Raw genomic sequence first — 24,271 nt, 5'->3', positions numbered from 1 at the left:
AAGGCAGATTTTAAGGGACTCCGAAAGAGAATTGGAGGGATCCAATGGCTGGATATCCGTAAGGACAAAAAAGTCCAGGAAGGATGGGAAATCTTGAAAAATGAAATTCTCAAAGCACAATTATTAACAATTCTGAAAAGAGGGAAGAATAGGAAGCATTTAAGGAAACCAGAATGGATGAACACAACTTAAGCACATGCTAAAAAGGAAGAAAGAAATGTTTATAAAATGGAAAGAGGGAGGCATATCTAAAGAAGAATATAATGCTGTCTGCAGAACCTGCAGGGCACAAATCAGATTATCTAAAGCTGACAATGAATTGAGGCTTGCAAGAGATGTCAAAAGCAATAATATAGGATTTTGGGGCTATGTCAAAAGTAAAAGAAAAGTCAAAGATGCTATAGGATTTTTACAGGATGAAAATGATGAAATGGTAAAACAGGATGTTGAGAAGGCTGAACTTTTAAATTCCTATTTTGCATCTGTTTTCACTCAGAAAGGAAATGTAACATCAACTGTTCTTCACTGTCCTATTAAGGGAATAGAAGAATCCAGGATATCTATAGACAGAAAGATAGTGAGGAAACACTTAGCTAAACTAAATGAATTCAAGTCTCCAGGTCCAGATGAATAACACCCCAGAGTACTGAAGGAGATAGCAGAAGAAATTTTTTAACCCCTCTCCATAATCTTTGAAAATTCTTGTAGAACAGGAGAAGTCCCAGAAGACTGGAGAAGAGCAAATGTTCCTATCTTCAAAAAGGGGATGAAGGTGAACCCAGGCAACTATAGGCCGGTGAGTCTGACTTCTATACCAGGAAAGATCTTTGAACAAATTATTAAACAACATGTATGTAAGTACCTGGATAAGAATGAAGTTATTAAACAGAGTCAGCATGGGTTTGCAACTAATAAGTCATGTCAGACTAACTTTCCTTCTATGACAGAATCACTGATTGGGTGGATCAGGGAAATGCTGTAGATATAGTATATCTTGACTTCAGCAAAGCATTTGACAAAGTATCTCACACAATTCTTATTGAAAAAATAACTAAGTATGGAATGGACAAGGCAACTGTTAGGTGGATTCATGACTGGCTTAGTGATCAGACCCAAAGAGTGTTCGTAAATGGCTGCACATCCAGTTGGAAGAATGTTTCAAGTGGGGTACCACAGGGCTCTGTCCTGGGCCCTGTATTGTTCAACATCTTTATCAACTATTTAGATGAAGGAATTGAGGGTAAACTGATTAAATTTGCTGATGACACAAAGCTAGGAGGGATAACTAATACTAGAGAAGAGAGAGAGAGGATTCAAAAAGATATAAACAAATTGGAGCAGTGGGCAGCAACTAACAGAATGGTTTTTAACAGGGAAAAATGCAAAGTACTACATCTGGGCAATAAAAATGAAAAAAGCATATACAGAATGGGAGGAATAGGGCTAAGCAACAGCTCATGTGAAAAAGACTTGGGTATACTAATAGATCACAGACTGAATATGAGTCAACAGTGTGATGCAGCAGCAAAAAAGGCAAATGCAATTCTAGGATGTATTAACCGAAGCATACAGTCTAGATCACGTGAAGTCATTATTGCCCTCTACTCCTCTTTGGTCAGACCTCATCTGGAATACTGTGTCCAGTTTTGGGTGCCACATTTTAAAAAAGTCATCAACAAACTGGAGCAAGTTCAGAAAAGAGCGACCAGAATGGTGACCGTTCTGCAAACCCTGTCTTATGAGGAAAGGTTGCATGATTTGGGAATATTTAGCTTGCAAAAGAGAAGACTGAGAGGAGACTTAATAGCTGTCTACAAATATCTCAAGGGCTGTCACATTGTAGAAGGATCATCTTTATTCTCATTTGCACAAGGAAAGACTAAAAGCAATGGGATGAAACTGAATGGTAGGAGACACAGATTAGATATTAGAAAAAACTTTTTGACAGTTAGAGTGATCAGTGAGTGGAACAGGCTGCCACAAGAACTGGTGTGTTCTCCTTCAATGGAAGTCTTCAAACAGAGGCTGGACAGACATCTGTCTGGGATGATTTAGCGAATCCTTGGAATGATGGTGCCTTGGCTGCTCTCTTTCGGAAGGGTTTGTCAGAAACCGTAAAAGATACTATGGTGGGATTTCCTGTTCCCTCTGGTCTTGACGATTCTATGTCATTAGCCATTCAGGTTAATCGGCGTTTACATGAACGTAAAATTACACGCGAAATGCTGCCACCTGTTGAACAAATATCTGAAACTATGCAATGTGATAGAGTTTTGCGCAACGTCAGGAGTTTAGAAGGCGTAATAAACTGTATTATTTCTGTGGAGATGCCTCTCATATTATTTCTGTCTGCCCTAAACGAGAGAAACGTTTTGCACACACATTTGCTGTAGGTGCTGTACAACCTAAGTTTCTTCTGGCAATTACTCTGATCTGCTCCCTGTCCACATTTTCCGCTAAAGCCTTTGTGGATTCAGGAGCGGCCTTGAACCTAATGGATTTGGATTTTGCTAAACGTTGTGGTTTCCCTATGACACCTCTGCGGACGCCTATTCCTTTGAGGGGTATTGATGCTACTCCTTTGGCGAAGAATAAACCTCAGTTTTGGACCCAGGTGGTAATGCGGGTCGCCCCAGACCATCAAGAAAATTGCAGATTTTTGGTGTTGCATAATTTGCATGATACCATCGTTCTGGGGTTCCCCTGGTTGCAAATCCATAATCCAGTTTTGGATTGGAAATCTGTGTCTGTGGTGAGTTGGGGTTGTCGGTGTGCTCTTAGTGACACTCCTGTTTTCTCCACCTCTCCCCAGTCGCATGAGGTTCCTGACTATTTGACTGATTTTTATGTGTTTAGTTAGAGTAAGTCTGCATCTTTGCCTCCTCATAGGAGTTATGACTGTGCAATTGAGCTGAGTCCAGGGTGTAAATTTCCCAAGGGTCGACCTTTTAATTTATCTGTACCCGAACATGAGGCCATGCATTCTTATATTAAGGGGTCATTGGAGAAGGGTCATATTAGACCATCCTCTTCACCCTTGGGTGCTGTTTTTTTTTGTGGCCAAGAAGGATGGTTCATTAAGGCCCTGTATTGACTATCGCTCCCTTAACAATATTACTGTTAAATATCAGTATCCGTTACCCCTGATTTCTGACCTATTTTCTAGAGTTGAAGGTGCTTGCTGGTTCACCAAGCTTGACCTCAGGGGGGTGTATAAACGTATCCGCATTAAGCATGGGGATGAATGGAAGACAGCGTTTAATACTCCGGAGGGACATTTTGAGTACCTGGTGATGCCTTTTGGGCTCACTAACGCCCCTTCTGTCTTCTAGTGCTTCATGAATGATATTTTCCGGGACTTTGTGGATAAGTTTCTGATCATCTGTTTGGATGATATTTTGATCTTTTCCAGGGATTGGGACTCTCATGTGGAACATGTTCGGACTGTGTTCTGGATTTTGAGGGAAACCTCCCTGTATGTTAAGGGATCGAAATGTCTTTTTGGTGTACAGAGGATTTCATTTTTGGGATTTATTTTGTCACTGTCAACTATTGAAATGGACCCAGCCAAGGTACAGGCCATTTATGATTGGGTTCAACCCACTTCTTTGAAGGCTCTCCAGAAGTTTTTGAGTTTTGCTAATTTTTATCGTAAGTTTATAGCCAATTTTTCGGTTATTGCCAAACCATTGACTGATTTGACTAAGAAGGGAGCTGATTTGGTGAATTGGTCTCCAGAGGCTGTTTCTTCTTTTCAGGAGCTGAAGCGGAGGTTCACTTCTGCTCCGGTTCTGCGACAACCCGATGTCTCACTTCCATTTCAGGTGGAGGTGGATGCTTCAGAGATTGGTACAGGAGCTGTTTTGTCCCAAAAAGATCCTGTAACATCTAAAATGAACCCATGTGCCTTCTTTTCCCGAAAGTTCTCTCATTTGGAACGCAACTATGATGTGGGGAATTGAGAACTGTTGGCCATGAAGTGGGCATTTGAGGAGTGGAGACATTGGTTGGAGGGAGCTAGACATCAAGTTGTTGTCCTCACTGACCACAAGAATTTGATCTACCTTGAGTCGGCTAAACGCTTGAATCCGAGACAGGCCAGGTGGGCCTTGTTTTTCACACATTTTGATTTTGTGGTCTCCTTTCTTCTGGGCACTAAGAACGTTAAGGCAGATGCCCTCTCTAGGAGTTTTTTGGCTGAACTCCTATTGTGACCAAGCCTGCTACCATCTTAGGTGAGGGGGTGGTTCTTTCTGCCATTTTGCCCGATTTGAGCGTGCTCTGAAGAAATTTCAGGAGGATAAGCCTGAGCGTTGTCCCAGTGGTAGGTTGTATGTTCCTGACCAGTGGAGGAGGAAAGTGATGTCTGAGGTTCCTTGCTCCACGTTGGCTGGTCATCCAGGTATTTTTGGTACTAGAGATTTGGTGAGTCGGTCTTTTTGGTGGTCTGCCTTGTCTCGTGATGTCTGAAATTTTGTGCAGTCTTGTGGGACTTGCTCCCGATCTAAGCCTTGTTCTCGTTCTAGTGGGTTGTTGATGCCTTTGCCAGTGCCCAGGAGGCCATGGACCCATATTTCAATGGATTTTATTTCTGATCTGCCTGTCTCTCAGAGTCTGACTGTTATCTGGGTGATTTGTGATAGATTCTCTAAGATGGTCCATCTTGTACCACTCCCTAAGTTGCCATCTTCCTCAGAGTTGGTGCCCTTGTTTTTGCAACAGGTGGGTCGCTTGCACGGGATTCCTGAGAATATTGTATCGGACAGAGGAGTTCAGTTTGTCTCTAGATTCTGGAGGACCTTTTGTTCCAAGTTGGGAATTCAGTTGTCCTTCTCCTCTGCATTTCACCCTTAGACCAATGGGCAGACGGAGAGAACAAACCAGACTTTGGAGGCTTATTTGAGATGTTTTATATCTGCTGATCAGGATGATTGGGTCTCATTTTTACCCTTGGCCGAATTTGCTTTAAATAATAGAGCTAGTTCTGCCACTTTGATGTCACCCTTTTTCTGTAACTTTGGGTTTCATCCTCGATTTTCTTCAGGGCAGGTGGAGTCTTCTGCCTGTCCAGGGGTTGACACTGTGGTGGAAAGAATGCAGCAGATTTGGGACCAAGTGGTGGATAAGTTGTCTCTTTCCCAGGAAAAGGCCCAGCGGTTTTCTAACCGGCATAGGACCATTGGTCCCCGGTTTAAGGTGGGTGATATGGTCTGGTTGTCATCAAAGAATATCTCTATGAAAGTGGCTTCTCCAAAGTTTAAACCCAGATTTATTGGACCTTACAAGATTTTGGAGATTATTAATCCGGTCTCTTTTCGGTTGGCTCTTCCTGTCACATTTAAGATTCATAATGTGTTTCATAAGTCCTTGTTGAAGAGGTTTGTGGAACCAGTGGTTCCTATGGTGGCACCCCCTGACCCTGTGTTGGTTGAAGGTAACATGGAATATGAGGTAGAGAAGATACTGGATTCCCGTCTGGCTAGACGGAGACTCCAGTATTTGGTTAAGTGAAAGGGTTATGGTCAGGAGGATAATTCCTGGGTCTCTGCCTCTGATATTCATGCCGAAAGATTGGTACGTGCTTTTCATCGGGCTCATCCTGATCGGCCTGGTGGCTTGGATGAGGGTTCGGTGACCCCTCCTCAAGGGGGAGGTATTGTTGGGAGCTCATCTGTTCATTCACCCTTTGTGTCCGAGGATCTCCCTCTTCTGGTGAAGGAAGGTAGTGAGGCTGATTTGGATGAAAGAAACCAACCACCTGATCAGGTGGATTGTGATTTGATATCAGGAACTTCAGACTGGATATAAGGCAGCCGACACCCTTCTGAGTGGCTGCTGATTTCTCTGCTGCATTCTTGGAGACCAGTCTGATTCCTGCTTCCCAAAGATAAGTTTTTGCTCTGCTATTGAACTTAGTAGTTTTGGTTTTGTTTACCTTGTTTTTTGAGTTCAGCCATCCCCGGCTGGGGGTGTGCTGGATTCTTATTCCTTGATCAGTGTTCTCTTTTGCTCAGCTTTCAGAATATTCTGAGTGCTGATATAGGGTTTGAAGTCTAGTGACTTCAGGGTCCTTTTTGCTTATCAGTTGTGTTGGTAATATTTTTAGCAGGGTTTTCTCGGATTGCAGACAGCAGCTTTTCTGTCCTGTCCTTTTTAGTTTGCTTGGGCCCCATCGTTTGCTCAAACTATCTTTCTATCTGTGTTAGTGTTTTCATCTTGTTTCACCGTCATTATATGTTTGGGGCTGCCTATTGCTTTGGGGTCTGCTCTGGGGCAGTCAGTTTTCCCCTTTTCTCTCTTTAGGCTTATTTAGCGCTCCGGCTGTGACGAGGTGTCTAGGATCACCGTAGGAACACTCCATGGCTACTGTTAGTTGTGTGATAGGATTAGGGGTCTGCAATCCGCTGGTTTCCAACCTCTCTGATTTTCTGGGCTGAGCTTGTGTTTTGTTTTTTCCTCCTCGGTGACTCAATCATAACACCACGCCCTCTGATGAAGCAGGGTGAAACGCGTGTTGGGGCATGGGTATGATTGCTTCAGACAACAGCTAAGTATGTACCTTTGTCTCTATAAGTGGTTGGATGGGGATATGTATTAGTTGTGGCTTTTCTTTTCTATACACAGATGTATCTCTTTATGAGACATATTTCTTTTTGGTTTAGGGTTAGTAAATAAAAAATATAAATATATTCTGTATATATAGGAGTGTTTTTGGTATTATGCACAGTATAAAAACTATAAATATATTCTGTATATGTAGGAGTTTTTTTGGTATTATGCACAGTATAAAAACTATAAATATATACTGTATATGTAGGAGTTTTTTTGGTATTATGCACAGTAGTGCCTACTTGTCTGCACATGCACTTTGTCTATATTAGGAATAGTCTATATTATACTTCTTCTATGTAGATTTATATGTATGTTATATGTATGCATATATATTATGAATGTGTGTATGAAATAGATCACATATAGTAATGAGGTTACTAGATTACTTGTTCCTTGTATAACGTTATCATTTACAAACTATTTATAGTAGCTATTGAATTACCTTTTCTATTTGTCATTTATCCTCTTTTACCTTACTTGCATTATTCATTTATCTATCAAGTTTAATCTTTTAATCGTGGTCTGAGTAAAAAATATATATTTTAATAACTTTGGGATTTTTTTTAACTCATTTAATTCTGCGGTAGCTCTCGGCACTTTCTTAGTTGAAATTTCATAAATAGTGTTTTCCCAGTTACTAGTGGGTGGATCTGATTTAGCCATTTTCTTGCTGTATTTTAGGGAATAGAATAGAGCCTGGAAGGGAAAAGCTTGGGAAGTGATTTGATCACTCATATTGATTAAAACAAGATTTTTTTGGCTTTGCAGTGGTGAATATGATAAATAATGGTACAGATTCACTTATCTTTCAAAGAGGTAAATGACCATATAAGCGGTTGGCGGGGTTGCAGGGGGACTGAACGTCTGGACCGATTCAGAAGAGAATAGCCCTTTAAAACATTGTTTATTTGTATAAAGTGCACCAAAAATGCCATGTTTTCTTGAGAGCTAACACTTCCATGGGGGCTGTTTTTTCTAGTGAAAATATGCAGACATTGGAATCAGAGGTCTGAATATTCGGAGTATAAATGGTGTGCACAGTAGGAGCAGGAGCTCCAAACATGTCAGGACATGCACTGTATACAAAAGGACTACACATTTAATTTGCCAGGTTTTAGTCATGTAAAAAATCACAAAAAGTAAAATCATTTCAGAACGTTTTCCACCTTTAATGTCACACGTAATCTGCACAAGTACATGAAGAAAAAGCTGACAGCAAAGCCTGCTCTCAATCCAAGGAATCCACTAGAGTAACAGCAGTCAAAATAAATGAGAACAGCGTTCCGTCCAGATGAAGAAATTGAAAGATGTTTTATTCTGCCATAGATGCAACATTTTGACCTGTATCTATGGCAGAATAAAGCATCTTTTAATTTCTTCAACAGGACTGGACGCTGTTCTCATCTACTTTGACTGTCATAATCTGTACAAATCCATTGAGAAACAAACTGAAATGTTTTTAAGGGGAAAAGTAGAATACCTTCATATAATTGGGGATGTGGTTGTGTTCAGAATTAGCTAATTACATTTAAACTCATGTTAAATAGTAGTCAGTACACAGTTGCCGTCATCTACAGTGATTCTGATTAACCCCGTATAAAGTTTAGCTGTTCTGGCATAATATTCCTGACATTTTCTTAGTTGCATGATAATACAAAAGCTATGGTCTGTAACCTGCTTACAATGCAGAATTGTTGAAATTTATCCATCAGGTGAAGGAAGAAAAAAATTTGCAATTAGTTATCCCGGAGAACACTATGAAGACAGTTATCAAGAAGTGGCTTAAATTTGACACAACAGTGATGTTACCTAAAACTGGACATCTCTCAAAGATTGATGAAAAGTCAAGAAAATTGATTCTGTAGGTTGCGAAGAGGCCTACAACAACATTAAAGGAATATCAGAAATTTCTGGCAAGTACAGGTTGTGTAATGAATGTGATAGCAATCTCCCATATTCTTCACACAGTCATGGAAAAAAGTGTTGAACTTTTTGGCCATAATTTCAAAAGGTATGTTTGCAAATCACCAAAAGGACATCACACCACAGTGAAGCATGGTGCAGCCAGAATTAAGCATTGGGACTGTATTTTTGGCAGCTCGACCTGGGACTTTACTCAAGGTGGAGAGAATTATCAGTCAATGTCGAAACAAAACCATAGGCCTTTGCTAAAGAGATGAAGAGGATTTTCTCCTTTCAGTATAACAACAACCCTAAGCATGCCTCCTTATCAACAAAAGAATGGCTTCACCAGAAGAACAAGGCTTTGGAATGGTCCAGCCGCAGCCCAGATCTGAATCCAATTGAAAATCTGTCGATTGACCTGAAGGGGGCTGTATACAGGAGATGTCCTCCCAATCAAACCGATTTGCAAGGAAGAGTGGTCAAAGATTGCCAGTTGCTATGAATGGATCACCGAGGAGGATAGCAGGAACAGGCTAAGCCACCAGAAGACCAGAGAAGTTGGTAACTAAGCGGATTGCAGACCCCTGATCCTATCCGCACAACTAGCAGTAGCCGTGGAGCGTTCCTATGATGCCCTAGATGCTTCGTCACAGCCGGAGAACTAACTAAGCCTAAAGACAGAGAGATGTAATCTAAACTGCCCCGGAGCAGATCCCCAAAGGAATAGACAGCCCCCAAACATATATTATTGTTGGTGAGACAAGATGACACAAACACAGGCAGAGAACAGACTGAGCAAACGGTGGGGCCCAAGCTGTCTAGACAGGACAGGACAGAAAAAGATACTGTCTGCAATCACGCACAAAACCCTGAAAAAGTCCAACAATTCTGATATACAAAAAAGCCTGAGATCACACGATCTCACCCCCGCTAGATCAGCACTCTGGTATAAGGCCATGTGCACACGTTGCATATTTTTGGTCTCATTTTTCTGCACAAAAACTGCAGCTGCTGGCAGAAAACGCATGGTGGAATGTCTGCGTTTTTGATGCGGTTTTTAAGCGGTTTTTGGGATGCGTTTTTCAAACAATTTTCCATGCATTTTCTATGCTGATTTCATGCATATTTTGTGCGGTTTTGCTTGCGTTTTCCTACCTGATTTGTCTGCCTTTTTTGAAAGCAAAAATAAAGAGAAGAAACTTCAAAATAGAAAAAAAAAATGATGTCACTTCCTAGTCCAACCTCTTTCTCCATTTTGGATTCGGCACACTTTCGTAATCATGAGTGCTAACCTTGAAAATGATCGGAGTGAACAACGAAGCACACAGCATGGCGAAGAACATGGTGAAACTAATGTGTGGCTACGCAGGCCACAACGCCTCCAAGCTTTGGGAGTATTGCTTGATTATCTGAATCAGCAAAGACTCCAGGTAAGCAACACTATATGTAAAAATATTGTTTGTGAGTCCTCATCACACATAGTGAGATGGCTAGCCACATCGCTGAAACATCACAGCTCTTGTGACGCAACAGCGACCTCGCCAGCAATCTTGCTACATGTGACGGATATGGGCGACCGTCCCCCTGCTGGATATTGCGGATTGAGCTTCAATGTCCTGTCCATTTTTTGATCGCTGTTGTTCAGCTGGCCTCATGCATTGCTATGTTTGCTGCCAATGAGCCACTGCGATGGTGACGCAGAATTCAAGGACGCAGGCGGGAGTCGTCAGATTAGCTGCTGTGTGACAAGGTCCCAATGACCGCTGAGGTTACGGCTTGCCGTATAGTTGCTGTGTAATTGAATTGATCTGCCTGTTTGACAGCTAGTGACCATGTAGTGACGTACCACCCATCTTTTGGTCACATCGTTTTCGTCAGCGCTGGAGCGTCGCAGACTGTAACGGGACCTTAACCCAGATTTTTTTTCTTACTTGCAGGCCAGAAAGAGAACCAGAAGAATGTGGGTCCACCCCATTGTGGCAGAACGTACAGGAAAGGGTCACTTTCGTGTGCTATACCAAGATTTGAGAAGGTAAGTTACCCATATGTGACGTGAATTTGTTATGTATAACTTTGGTAAGTACAATATTAATCTGTATCTGATGTAACTTAATATTTATTTAAACAGATATCCCGAGAAATTTGTGTCCTTTTGCCGGCTCACCATCCCGGCATTTGACCGGCTACTGAGCATAATGGGAAAAGACCTTACGTATATGGACACAGTGATGAGGAAGTCCATCTCTGCTGAGGAAAGGCTGCTCATCACCTTGCGGTAAGTATACTGTTTAATTTTTGTGGTTTTTTGGCGTCCTAGGCCTTTTCATCCTGTCAGTGTCTCTGCTACATGTGGTCACACTTTTCACATGTCCTGGAGACACTGCGGTGTTTCCAGCATTTAGTGGCATTCATATCTAATTAACTTTTTTTTTTTTCCATTTACAGATTTTTGGCCACAGGAGAGAGCTATACATCCCTACACCTCCAATTTAGAGTTGGTAAATCCACCATCTTTCAAATTGTGAGGTGCACATGTAACGTGATCTGGCAGAAATTGCAGCCCATGGTGATGCCTTCCCCAACCGAGGAGACTTGGCTGCAGGTCGCAGCAGGCTTTCAGTCTGTGGCCAATTTCCCAAACTGCATAGGTGCAGTTGATGGTAAACATGTACGAGTGCAGAAGCCACCACTATCAGGATCACGCTTCTTTAATTATAAGAAGTATTTTTCAGTGGTCCTGATGGCGGTGGCTGATGCACATTACAAATTTGTTGCCATCGACGTTGGTGCCTATGGTAGTACTGGGGATTCTCGGGTGTTGCGAACGTCACAGATTGGTCAGCAAATTCTTCAAGATGGCGGAACGCTCCCAGCCCCAAGACCTTTGCCGAGTTCCACACATCCAGTGCCCTTTGTGATGGTATCGGATGAGGCCTTTCCCTTAATGATCACCCTGCTGCGCCCATACCCACGGAGGGGACTGAATGCCCGGCGGAGGATTTTTAATTATCGGCTGAGTCGTGCACGCAGATATGTGGAATGCACCTTCGGGATCATGTGTAGTCAGTGGAGGATCTTTCACACTGCCATCCAGTTGGATACTGACACCATTGACGCTGTGATTAAGGCATGCTGTGTACTCCACAACTATGCTCGGGAGTACTGCACTGACATAGATGTGGAGTACCAGCAGCCAGTAATTAATCCAGTGACCAACGTCTGTCAGGGAAGGCCATCAAACAACGGTGTGAGTGTGAGAGAAGCCTTCACTGAATATTTCATGAGTCCTGAAGGTGCCGTGCACTGGCAATACTCCTGTGTCGGTGAAGAGCAGCCGGACTAGCAGAGGAGGGAAGAAAACTGATGTGAAGACAAAGACAATTGCGACAAATTAGAGTTTCTGTATCCCAAAAACAATGTTATATACCCCTTATGATATTTTTCCACAAATAATAATAAAAGAAATTGAAAATATGAATTTATTAGAAAACCAATAAAGACTTTATGACCAACATAGTCTTTTTTTTTAAATTATATAATCTTTAAACAACAAAGAAAAGGTGCAACAAACACAAGGTTTGTCCAAATATGGCATCCCAAACCAGTGTCAGCAGGTCTCTTGTCAGCAACGCAGAACTTGTGAATTTAATGGAGGACTTTGTCATCCAGGACCTGCTTTATGCCCTCACCTAGTTGAGCAAGATGTAATCTGGGTTGTAAGTCATGTGTTCTGAGTTAACATCTCCATAATAGGAATAGTTATTGGGAGGACGATGATATCGTTGGTCATCACGCTGTTGTGGTGGTGGTGGTGGTGGCATTGGTGGTTGTGGAGGCGGCAATGGTGGTGGTGGACGCCTTGCACGAACACTTTGTGTGGCCCCCATTACAATATCTGCTAAAGGTGCAATCGGCGAAGGGTCTTCAAATTCTGACAATATTGCATTAACTATTGTCATAAACTTAGTCTGCCTTTCCGCTGACAGTAACCGAGCTTTGCTGGCTATGCTGGCACCAAAAAAATCCAAGTGATCTTCCCTGGAAGATTTATTTATTAGATCTATGGTGTCATTAACCCTTTTTGTAGTCTGATCCATTTTTTTTTTGCCTTTGCTTTTTTGGCCAGTGGCTCGGTTACTGTCAACGGATTGGCAGCTGGTTGACTGTTTGGGGCAGGAGGATTTTGGTTCTCTGAACAAGATGCCGTCCCTGAGGAAGACGCAGTCGACGCTACACCTGATGTACTTGGAGACTCAAATTCACAGAATGAAGAGCCATCCATTGAATCTGTTGAACCTGCGGCCTCTTGGCTGGCATCTTCCGGAGGAGGCGAAATGTTGCCATCAGTGCTGTGATAGAAAAAAAAAACTGACTTTTCAGTGATAATTCTAATGTTAGTCATCATAACAACATTGAAATTATATCTAAATATTCACCTCCTCAAAGTCCTGCTGGTTAGCAAGAAACACATGTCTTGATACAGGCTGAATTTAATTTTGGCTGGTGAAGACCCACTGGTGCCAATTTGAGATTGGATTTTTTGAAACCGATCTCTCACCGATCTCCAGCGTTGCTTCACATCACGAGCTAAAATTGAAAGAACAAACACATTATGATACGTGCAATACGTTGAAAAATGACAATTTGGTCTGTCTAACCAACATACAAAAAATTACTTACTAATTTTCTGCTGCAGGGCACCGGTGTACCCATCAAATTCCGAATACAGCTGACGGCAGATTCTGGACCAACACATATCACGTGTATACTTGTCTTTGTAGGCCTCATCGGCCGGGTCCCAGATAGCGGGAATGTCTCTTATCTGTAATGGATAAGAATATGTTATTTATATCTTCATATTTTGTTTGTTAGCATACACAAAATGTCATACACACACACACTCACGTACACACACTTCCCTCACCATGTGATAGCATCGGGCACACCTATCCGTCAACTCCTGGACAGTCTGAGTTGCAACATAAAATTGGTGGATGGAGCAAGACATGATGTCCCAGGGTGTCAATCAGATTATGGGGAATGGACGGTCCAGGCCATGGCTTAACTGCCTTCATCTATCAGGAACTGCTGACACACTCCAGCCACATGAGGTCTGCCATTGTGGAACCTAGGGCCAACTGCACCTGGAGGGCTGTGTGGCCCGACCACGAAAAACCACCCCACACCATTACTGACCCAGTGCCAAACATGTCATGCTTTATGATGCTGCAGGCAACAGACCACTCTGTATGTTGTCTCCACACTCTGTCATGTATGTCACATGTGCAGAGTGTGAGCCTGGTGCTTGCGCCATCCTTCAGCATGACCGTTTTAGCAGTGGGTTATTAATAATGGTGTGGGCTGGTTTTTATTTTGAGGGCAATGTGTAGTATTGAACTGAAACACGCGCATGGGGGCCACACACAATACTAAGGTGAATTAGAAATAGATTCCACATTCCTTTGAGTTTTTTTAAATCAAAATACAGGCCTCCATTGGTTTCCAAATTTGCTCGCTATGGATGTTTTTTTTAAAACAGCTGGGGGGTTGATATTCAAAGCCTGGGAAGATTATCCCCTTTCCCAGGATACCAAAAAACAGTCCACATTTACTTGATTTAGCATTCTGCACTTGAACAAAATGGCATGAGCCATCTTCATTTTTTTCAAGTCCAGAACGGCAAAGCCAGTAACTGGGGCTAGATTTTTGGTATCCTGGGAAGGGGATAATCTTCCCAGGCTTTGAATATCAACCCGTCGCTGTCATCTGAGCCTTTGATGGCTAATAGAATATGTGGCCCCCCACCCAAAAAAAATTACGTGGGGTCCCCATATATTTTGTTATTCATCAAAGGCTCTGCTGACAACGGCGGCTTGATATTAATACCCTGGGAAGATTAACCTCTTCCCAGGCTATCAAAAAACAACAAGTAGTTGCTGTTAGTCCCTGTCTGGACTTGAAAAAAATTGGCGTGGGCTCCCGCCCAATTTTCAAGTCCAGAGAGGAAAAGCAAGCAAGTGTGTGCTGATTTTTTGTAGCCTGGGAAGAGTTTCATCTTCCCAGGCTATGAATATCAACCCGCCGCTGTCAGCAGAGCCTTTCATGGCTATTCCAATAGGGGGACCCCCCCCAAAAAATGACGTGGGGTCCCCCTATATTTTTTAGCCAGAAAGGCTATGCCGACAGCTGCGGGCTGATATTCATAGCCGAGGAAGGGGCCATGGATATTGCCCCCCCCCCTGGCTACAAATATCAGCACGCATCCGCCCCAGAAATGGTGCATCTATCAGATGCGCCAATTCCGGCACTTAGCCCCTCTCTTCCCACATCCCGCACCGTGGCGGCGGGATGTGGGGTAATAAAGGGTTAATGTCACCTTTGATTGACAGGTGACATTAAGCCGGGTTAATAATGGAGAGGCGTCAAGAAGACGCTGATCCATTATTAATCCTATAGTTTAATATGAAAAATAAAACACACAGAAAAATTTTTTTTAATGTTCTTCATTTAACCATACTTACCCATAAAAAACCATAACCTGTAAAAAAAATAAAATAAAAAAAACACTAAAATACCAACCAGTCCGACGCAATCCATTTAAAATCGAGTGTCCCACGTCGATCTCTAGTGGAGAACAGTCACATCAGTAGATGTGACTGCTCTCCACGAGTTAAAAAGTCACACTGACAGGAGAAAGTTCCTGCAGTGTGACTGCACATGCGTGAAAGTGAGTTAACCGGATTTCAATGAACTCCGGGACTCACTTTACGGCAATAATGACAGGTCAATTACCGTAAAGTGAGCTCCCGGGCCGTAAAGTGAGCTCCCGGACCGTAAAGTGAGGTCCCGGAGTTCATTGAACCGCCGGGAACCCACCGCCGACCAGCGCACACTGCAGGAGCAATTTAACTCTTGCAGTGCATCACCGGAGGACATCATGGGACAGAACCTTTTTTTTTTTTTGTTGTTTTTTTTTTTAAAAACATTTTAATGGGAGACCAGTGAGGGAAGGCTTCGGGCAGGCGAAAGTGGTATGTGGTAAGTATGTGTACATGTTGTGTGTTGTATGTACTGTTTGTTACGTGTGTTTTGTTTTTTTTAACCCATTGTGGTCATCCGCCTGACGATGGGAAAACTCTCCCATCATATTTGGATGTGAGAGCTGTCCCATCCGACGAATGACCACAATCTGTCACTACAGACACACAGACTGATGCACAGACTGACACACACACACAGACTGACACACATACACATAACTTACCAACTCAACCATGCGCCTCACATCCATCCCCATACGACGGTACGACTCCATTTTATTTTCAGACAGCACATACATTTCCTCCTTCCTTTTCCGTCACTTCCCTTTCCTGCGTTTTTGGATAGCAAATCTGCAGCAAAACCGCAGATCTTTCTTTGATCAGCGGTTTTCCTGCGGAATTGAAAGATAGAATGGGAGTCTATGGGTGCAGAACCGCAGCGGAACCGCAGAAAAGAAGTGACATGCTGCGGAAAATAAACCGCTACGTTTCTGTGCGTTTTTTTCCGCAGCATGTGCACATCAAGTCTGCGGATCCCATAGACTCCCATTATAGGTGCACTACACTGCGGATTTTAGGCTATTCCGCGCGGTACAAACCGCGGCGGAACCGCAATTAAATCCGCAACGTGTGCACATGGCCTAAACTGGCAGCAAGCAAAAAGATACTAACATAATAGGGGACTGAACAAGCTGCAACATATGAAGCAGGGCCCAGCGCTGCCCCCAGCAGGGAGCACGCTGAACCCTATCAGCAAAGCAAAAAAAGACACAACCAGATTAGATGCAAAGGATTAGCAAAATAATCACTTAGCTGAACATTCAGATCAGGCAGGGGACAAAAGAGCTCCAAATGCACACAGCGGAAAAAATCACCAGCAATCTTCTAGAGCAGCCAGCTCCATTATATGCTCCCAGCCAGCAATCCCAGATTCCCAATTATCATCGTCAGGTGGAGAACCTCTATCCACCTGGCCAGCTCCACTACTCTCAGTAACCACCAGAGGGAGCAGAGGGAGCTTCGGCTCAGAAATCCGAGCAAGGGAGTTCACAACAGCCAGTACTAGAAATGTCATGCTGATTGTCTAGTTTCCAATAAGACTGAATACTGTCATAAGCTCAAAGGCTACTTAATCAAAGTATTAGTTTTAGGGAGTGAATATTTATGCAACCAAATTATTTTAGTTGTTTCTTTTTCTTTTTCCACCTGAGAAGATTTCATTTTATTTTCAATGGATTTATATAGATTATGGTTGACATTAAAGGTGAAAAAAAAGTTCTGAAATTATTCTTCTTGTAATGACTACATATCTTATGAGTTTCACTTTTTGTACTGAAGAACTTAAATAAATTAACTTTTTGATGATATTATAATTTTGTGAGAAGCACCTGTATATACAGTAGCTAATCTGAAAGTCTATAAATGTAAGTGTCAGCAATATCAATGCAAGTATCAAAATGATAATATACAGGACCATTATATTCAGTAATAGCAAGTAAATACTAGCCCACCTGCTGCCTGGAATACCACTGATTATAACTTAGACGGGGACGAATGTGATGAAACTTTTTCATAAAATATTAGTCCAATATGCATAAAAGATATTACTAGTGTATGGCACAAGTCCGATATACTTTCAGTTTTCCAAATGCCTTACATTCTGGAGTATTATGTAAAACACATAAAATATTCTGCCTAGCACAAGAAATTTTGTGATCCTCGCTCTCTGAAGATCTTGTTACTGCTTTGACTTTTGGAACCTTTTTTTCATTTACCTAACATCTCATGTGCCACTAAAAATGTTGCTCGTGACCTCAAGCACTGACCCCAGCCAGTCACTGTTAGAGATCTAAAGGCATAGAATAAGTTGTAATAGGAGAACCGTCTTTCATTTTAGGTCTGTCTACAGCTTTGAATACATTTACATAAATAATAAGTAATTGTAATAAGTATTACAACCCTGAGTTTTAAAAATGCTTCTTCATAAATCAGATTAGTTTCATATCATAGAGAATAAGATTACACCTCACATAGACAAGTGATGATATCTTATTTTTGTTTCAAACAGAATCAGTTTTTGATTTAATCCCCATAGCCCATGCAAAAGACTAGCTAGCTTTGATCTTATATGGTGTACTTGTTAAAGAAAAGTTCATAATGACAGCTTTCTTGTAAATTTTTAACTGGTTAAACAGAGAGAATAGTAATTTACTTGGTGACTCACACAAGAATATGATATTCATTTTATCCATGAATTCTGTGACAGAAAATTACATTGTACAACGAGTATTGTGCTTTTACAAAAGGAAACACATTTTCAGTTTAACTTTGAATTCCCATTGAAAATGTCATATTAAGTTTAGCAAGCTTAAAGTACACTGGCTTTTTTATATCTCTATGTACTTAAACTGTAAAGTACTGCGGAATATGTTGGCGCTATATAAATTAAGATTATTATTATTATTATCATTTGAACAAAGCCTCATATTTTCTGTTTTTTTATTCTTTACAACATAATTTATTTACGGTGGATACAAAAAAGTCTTTACACCCCTATTAAAATGCCATGTTTTTGTCATGTAAAAAAATCATACCAAGTAGAGTGATCTATTTCAAGTATTTATTTCTGTTAATGTTTATGACTATGGCTTACAGCCAATGAAAACCCAAAAGTCATTATCTCAGTAAATTAGAATACTTTATAACACAGCTTTAAAAATTAATTAAAATCCAAAATGTTGGCCTACTGAAATGTATGTCCAGTAAAAGCACTCAATACTTGGTCATTGCTCATTTTTAATCAATTACTGCATCAATGTGGCGATCAGCCTGTGACACTGCTGAGGTGTTATGGAAGCCCTGGTTGCTTTGATAGCAGTCTTCAGCTTGCCTGCATTGTTGGGTCTGGTGTATTTCATCTTCCTCTTGACAATACCCCATGGGGTTACATTGCTCAAGCATCTCCTATCAGGTGGAGGTGTCGTAAATAATAAGTGCCTCCCAGCCATTGGTTTATGAAATTTTAGGATGGCACGTGCTGTCCGTTTAAGATTCTCAGGGATCTGCGAGCCATGCTCAGAACGCGGACAGCAGCAGCAGAAGGGGCAGGGATGCATTACGAGTGCCGCTTCAGTGAGTAAGTCAGCATCCCTGCCGGGGGAGGGAGGAAGCATGCAGGGACGCCGATGCTGCAGTATGTAACTAAATCAATTTGACTTTCAGCAAAACTTTGTAGCCCCTGCATTTTGTATGTATTTTTGTATGCCCACATGTCGATATACTGTGTTTGTCATGTCTATTATGTGCTTGTATTTGCTGATTTTAAGAAGTGATCACATGACATAGGTTATTTAAATAGTGCCTGAGATACATTGCGCATACTTGTATTAGGAGAGGCTATTCCCCAAACATCTTATAGGTTTATGGGATCCTTGTTCCTTCCTGCAGTGTCTCAGCATGTTGTAATTTCTCCTGTGTATCTACAGCAATGTCCGTTTAAGGTAGCAACTAGTGATGAGCGAGCATGCTCGTCACTACTCGTTACTCGCTCGAGCTTCAATGTGTTTGGAATGCTCATTACTTGGTGAGTATTTTTTGAATGTTAGAGGCTGCAGACCGTCGCACAGCATCTGGCTGCAGAAGGTCTCAGCAGTTTGCTTTGCACACTTCTTCCTGGTCCTTCTGACTCTATAACCCAGTGGGAAACTTCCCCGACTAATGGACACACCTGGACCTGGGTGTTTAGAACTCCCAGCTTGCTACTTGGAGTTGCTAGTGATATTTCCATTTCCATTTCCCTTTTGAAGCTCGGCGCTATAGCAGTCGGCTATTTTTCTCTTTGGTGTTTGGAGGATGTCTGTATTTTGAGTCTACTCAAGCTAATTGTTCCCCTTGCTTGTGCAGCCCATCTGTCTTTAGTTATAGTGGGGATTGACCAGCGTTTATCCCGTCCTTCCCTAAGCAGGGCTCACTGCTAGGGTCAGATAGGGATTAGGTATCCTGCTCGGCAATAGGTACAGAACCTATATCGGGATGCTTAGGGCAGACAGGGTGATGTTAGATCTGCCTAGGGGTCTCCAATCCCTGTTTCCCTAGTATAGGGCTCCCTTCTCCTATCCCTTTGTGTTGCACTTAGTCTTTCATACAATGTGCGTGACATTATCAATGGCCGTTCACATTTGTGAAAGAAAGAAAAAACTGACACGTGTTTTTTTGTTTGTTTTTTCAGTGTAGGATTTTTATTTTCTTTTGCTGGGTTCATGGATCCCCTTTCTATGCTGGCAGAGCAGCTACAGAGGTTGGCACTGGAGGTGAATGACCTTTGTTCTGAGGTTCAAAAGCAACGGCAGCGTCTGCAGGCTCCTATTATGGGGGGCTCTGCAGGTAGGCTGGTCCAGCTTAATCCCAAAACTACCCTCCCGAAGCGGTTTCTGGGGGTAAGGGCAGTAACTTTGTCTTTACTCTTCTGGAGATGAGGAACAACGAATAGGAATTATTATTTCACTGTTGTAGGGGGAACCTCAGTCCTGGGTTTTTTCTCTGCCACAGTATTCTATGTGTCTCCAGTCCGTGGAAGAGTTTTTCAGGGCCCTAGTGTCATGATCCAGGTTGGATCTGACAGATTAAATGTTCAAGTAACCTTTTTTTTCCCTTTAGCTTTGCTAAAGGCGGTTTTGCCCTCGGTGGCCATTAGGGTCATTGCACTGTGGTGGTTTCAGTTCTAGTTTTCCCCCCGGTAGCCATTAGGGTCATTGCACTCTGGTTCCTTTGGTTTAGTGCACGTAATTATAAAACAGGTGTGATTGCTCTATAAAAGAGTGTCAGGTGTGGTAATCACGTTTGGTGATAGTCCTCAGTTACAAGCAAGCCTGGGTGAAGGATGGAGCTGAAGGAGAGCCCCGGGCAGCTCAGTGAGAGTCCTGGAGTGGCAGCTATGGTGTCTGCGAGGAGGGCTGGCATGGCTTCGTGGAGATAGCAGCTATGGTGTCAGCAAGGAGTTCTTGCATGGCTTGGTGGAGTGGCAGCTATGGTGTAGAGCTGCACTCATGATGCTGGACTCGGTTGCTGGAAAGCTGGACTCAAGATGCTGGACTCTTTTGCTGGAAAGCTGGACTCATATGCTGGACTCTGTTTCTGGACAGTTGCACGCAGGTGGTGGACTCTGTTTGCTCCAAGGCTGCACTATGGTGTTGGATCTGGTCAGAGGAGAAGATGCACGCAGGTGGTGGGCTCTGTTGCTGGGAGTGTAAGCAACAGAGCAAAGCTAAGTGGTGTTTCCCTGTTTTATCTCTTTTCCTTATGTGTGTTTTAGTGCAGTGGTGGGATTAGTTTTCGCACCGTCCACTTCACTAGTAAGGGTTTAGGTGCAGGGCGAGCTAGGAATATTAGGTATCCTGATCTTCACCCGGTGCGCAACCGGCATAGGGATCGTTAGGAGTGTAGAGACACTGACTCAGGGGAGTGCAGGAGGTCTCCACTTCCCCTTTCCCTATCGCAGGGCCACCATTGTTATTGTTACCCAGGTTTCCCCTTTTATTGTTTAAATTCGCCTTACTGGAGGCGGGGTTTCCAGACATACGTGTATTTCCGAAATTCGCTTGTTGGAGGTGGCGTATCCAGCTGCACGTTTTATTATTTAAATTCGCCCGACTGGAGGCGGTGTATCCAGGGTCACGTGTGTCATCTAATTCCGCCCCGATGGAGGCACTGTGTCCAGCCACGCGTGACCATGACACCTAGCCCTTATCTATGATGATCTTGACAGTATTTTGTTGGCTGAATCCAGGCTGCATCGCATTCTGCAAGGGAATCGTTCAATGGAGACTTATAGCTATGAATTCGACAGGTGGTCATCTGATAAGGGCTAATTCAAATAGATTCTATTCTGCTTTAATAATACCACTCTTATCTGCACTTTGCCTACGGTGAGATGTGGCAGTAGGAATAGGGTATGACAGGCATCTAGTCAGGGATCATTGCTTTATAAATTCTAAGCCTTGCTTCTGCTTTTTTCCATGCACTCAGTGACCGATTCATGCTTTTTACAGTGTTCTGCACTCAGAAATTCATCAAAGCAGGCAAAATTAACTGACTTAATGAGTTCTGTAAGACAGCACTTACTGGATGTGTTGGAGGACACTCGCTTGGCAACAGGTTTAAGGTATACAGTAACGGTTTATTACTTAAACAGTCTATTCCGGATTATTCAGACTCATAAACTGCACCACGAACAATTCATTATATCACATTTTATACGGCTTCAACTCACAGTCACTAATCACGCAAGACTTCTCACTTTGTTCAGTTACTGTGCGTGATCATATGCCGAAAAGTTCACCAATGTCCACAGAACGCAACAAGCACAACGATTTAGATGAAGGAATTGAGGGTAAACTGATTAAATTTGCTGATGACACAAAGCTAGGAGAGATAGCTAATACTAGAGAAGAGAGAGAGAGGATTCAAAAAGATATAAATAAACTGGAGCAGTGGGCAGCAACTAACAGAATGGTTTTTAACAGGGAAAAATGCAAAGTACTACATCTGGGTAATAAAAATGAAAAAAGCATATACAGAATGGGAGGAATAGGGCTAAGCAACAGCTCATGTGAAAAAGACTTGGGTATACTAATAGATCACAGACTGAATATGAGTCAACAGTGTGATGCAGCAGCAAAAAAGGCAAATGCAATTTTAGGATGTATTAACAGAAGCATACAGTCTAGATCACGTGAAGTCATTATTACCCCTTACTCCTCTTTGGTCAGACCTCATCTGGAATACTGTGTCCAGTTTTGGGCGCCACATTTTAAAAAAGACATCAACAAACTGGAGCAAGTTCAGAAAAGAGCGACCAGAACGGTGACCGGTCTGCATACCCTGTCTTATGAGGAAAGGTTGCATGATTTGGGAATGTTTAGCTTGCAAAAGAGAAGACTGCGAGGAGACTTAATAGTTGTCTACAAATATCTCAAGGGCTGTCACATTGTAGAAGGATCATCTTTATTCTCATTTGCACAAGAAAAGACTAGAAGCAATGGGATGAAACTGAATGGGAGGAGACACAGATTAGATAACAGAAAAAACTTTTTGACAGAGTGATCAATGAGTGGAACAGGCTGCCACGAGAAGTGGTGAGTTCTCCTTCAATAGAAGTCTTCAAACAGAGGCTGGACAGACATCTGTCTGGGATGATTTAACGAATCCTGCTTTGAGCAGGGGGTTGGACCAGATGGCCCAGGAGGTCACTTCCAACTCTACGATTCTATGATTCTATGAGTTTGTTCCAATGGCAGATACTTGTTTGCCGTTCCAAAACACCCTTGTCTGGAGTTACCTTACAGGAGCTCCTGCTCCACACACTGACTCCTTGACAGTCCTGGTTCCTAGGGAAGCTGCTGAACTGGGATCACCGTCCCGGACAGTGCCTTGCTCACCAGGCCACCTGATAGTTCCAGACCCTCAGGCAGATGGTAGCTTCCCCAACGCAGTGCCATCACTGACTGCCAGTCCATGGTCTCACCTGTGCTTTTCAGGAAGTCCATCCGCTCCTGGGACCTTTCAACACATAGACCATTCAGGACCTTAGAACAATGAACCATGTGACCCACCAAACCCTAGTCACATTATGTAGCTGTAACCAACCCCATAGGTGGGCAGTGTATGTGCAGTTAGCCAGTCCCACCCAGCTCTCCGACTAACCCTGTAAGCCCCCCTTATAAACTAAACAAACACTTATGGAACTACAAGTCCCTGAGCAACATTACTGGCTTACAGCTCAGAGGACCTCCTCTGTGGCAAATATCGGCCATTTACAATAATGCCGGTCACTTGTCTTACCAACACAGTTACGCTTCCATGCATAACTGAGGAGCACATACTGCACCCCCTAGCTGTAAAAGGGGTCACTGCCTCACAGTTCATTCACAGTTTCTCTCTTGAATCTGTATGTAAGAGGTAGTGATGGAAGACTTTACGCTACTGGAGCTGGAATTGCCACTTCTGAACTATCTAGTGCATGGTTTCCATCTATTTCTGGGTGCTTCTTGAATTATGTTTGGGGTCATTGTCCTGCTGGAAGACCCATGAGCTACTACGATGCAAACCCAGCTTTCTGATCCCATGCACAATATTGCAAACCAAAATCATTTGTGAATCCGCACATTTCAAGGCACCCAGGGCCAGAGGTAGTAAAGCAACCCCAAAATATCTTTGCACCTCCATCATATTTGACTGACTGTAACTACTGTGTTCTTTAATTTGTATGCCTCATTCCATTTAAAGGAAAACAGTAGAATTATGTGCTTTACCAAAAAACTCTATCTTGGTTTCATCTGTCCACAAGACACCTGCTGGCCTTCTATACAAACAGTGATGGCCAGCAGATGGATATGAAAAAATAAAATTGTGACTTTTAACCCCATTCCGACATCGGGCGTACATTTACGCCAATGTCGGACTCCCTCCCTTTGATGTGGGCTCCAGCGGTGAGACCACATCTTTCTTGGGACATAAAAAAGAACCTAGACATGTTTTGAGTCTATAAGCTCATAATGACCTGGAGAATCAAAATGGCAGGTCAGTTTTAGCATTTAGTTAACCTATTAAAAAGCCAAACAAAAAACAAGTGTGGGATTGCACTTTATTTGCAATATCACACCCTTGGAATTTCTTTCCCGTTTTCTAGTACACATCATGGTAAAACCAATGGTGTT

This window comes from Dendrobates tinctorius, unplaced genomic scaffold (genome assembly GCF_039654945.1).
Source record: "Dendrobates tinctorius isolate UK_male_01 unplaced genomic scaffold, ASM3965494v1 ptg000102l, whole genome shotgun sequence".
NCBI classification, from domain to species: Eukaryota; Metazoa; Chordata; class Amphibia; order Anura; family Dendrobatidae; genus Dendrobates; species Dendrobates tinctorius.
The sequence above is the reverse complement of the archived record's forward strand: the minus strand, read 5'-3'. Positions refer to the sequence as shown.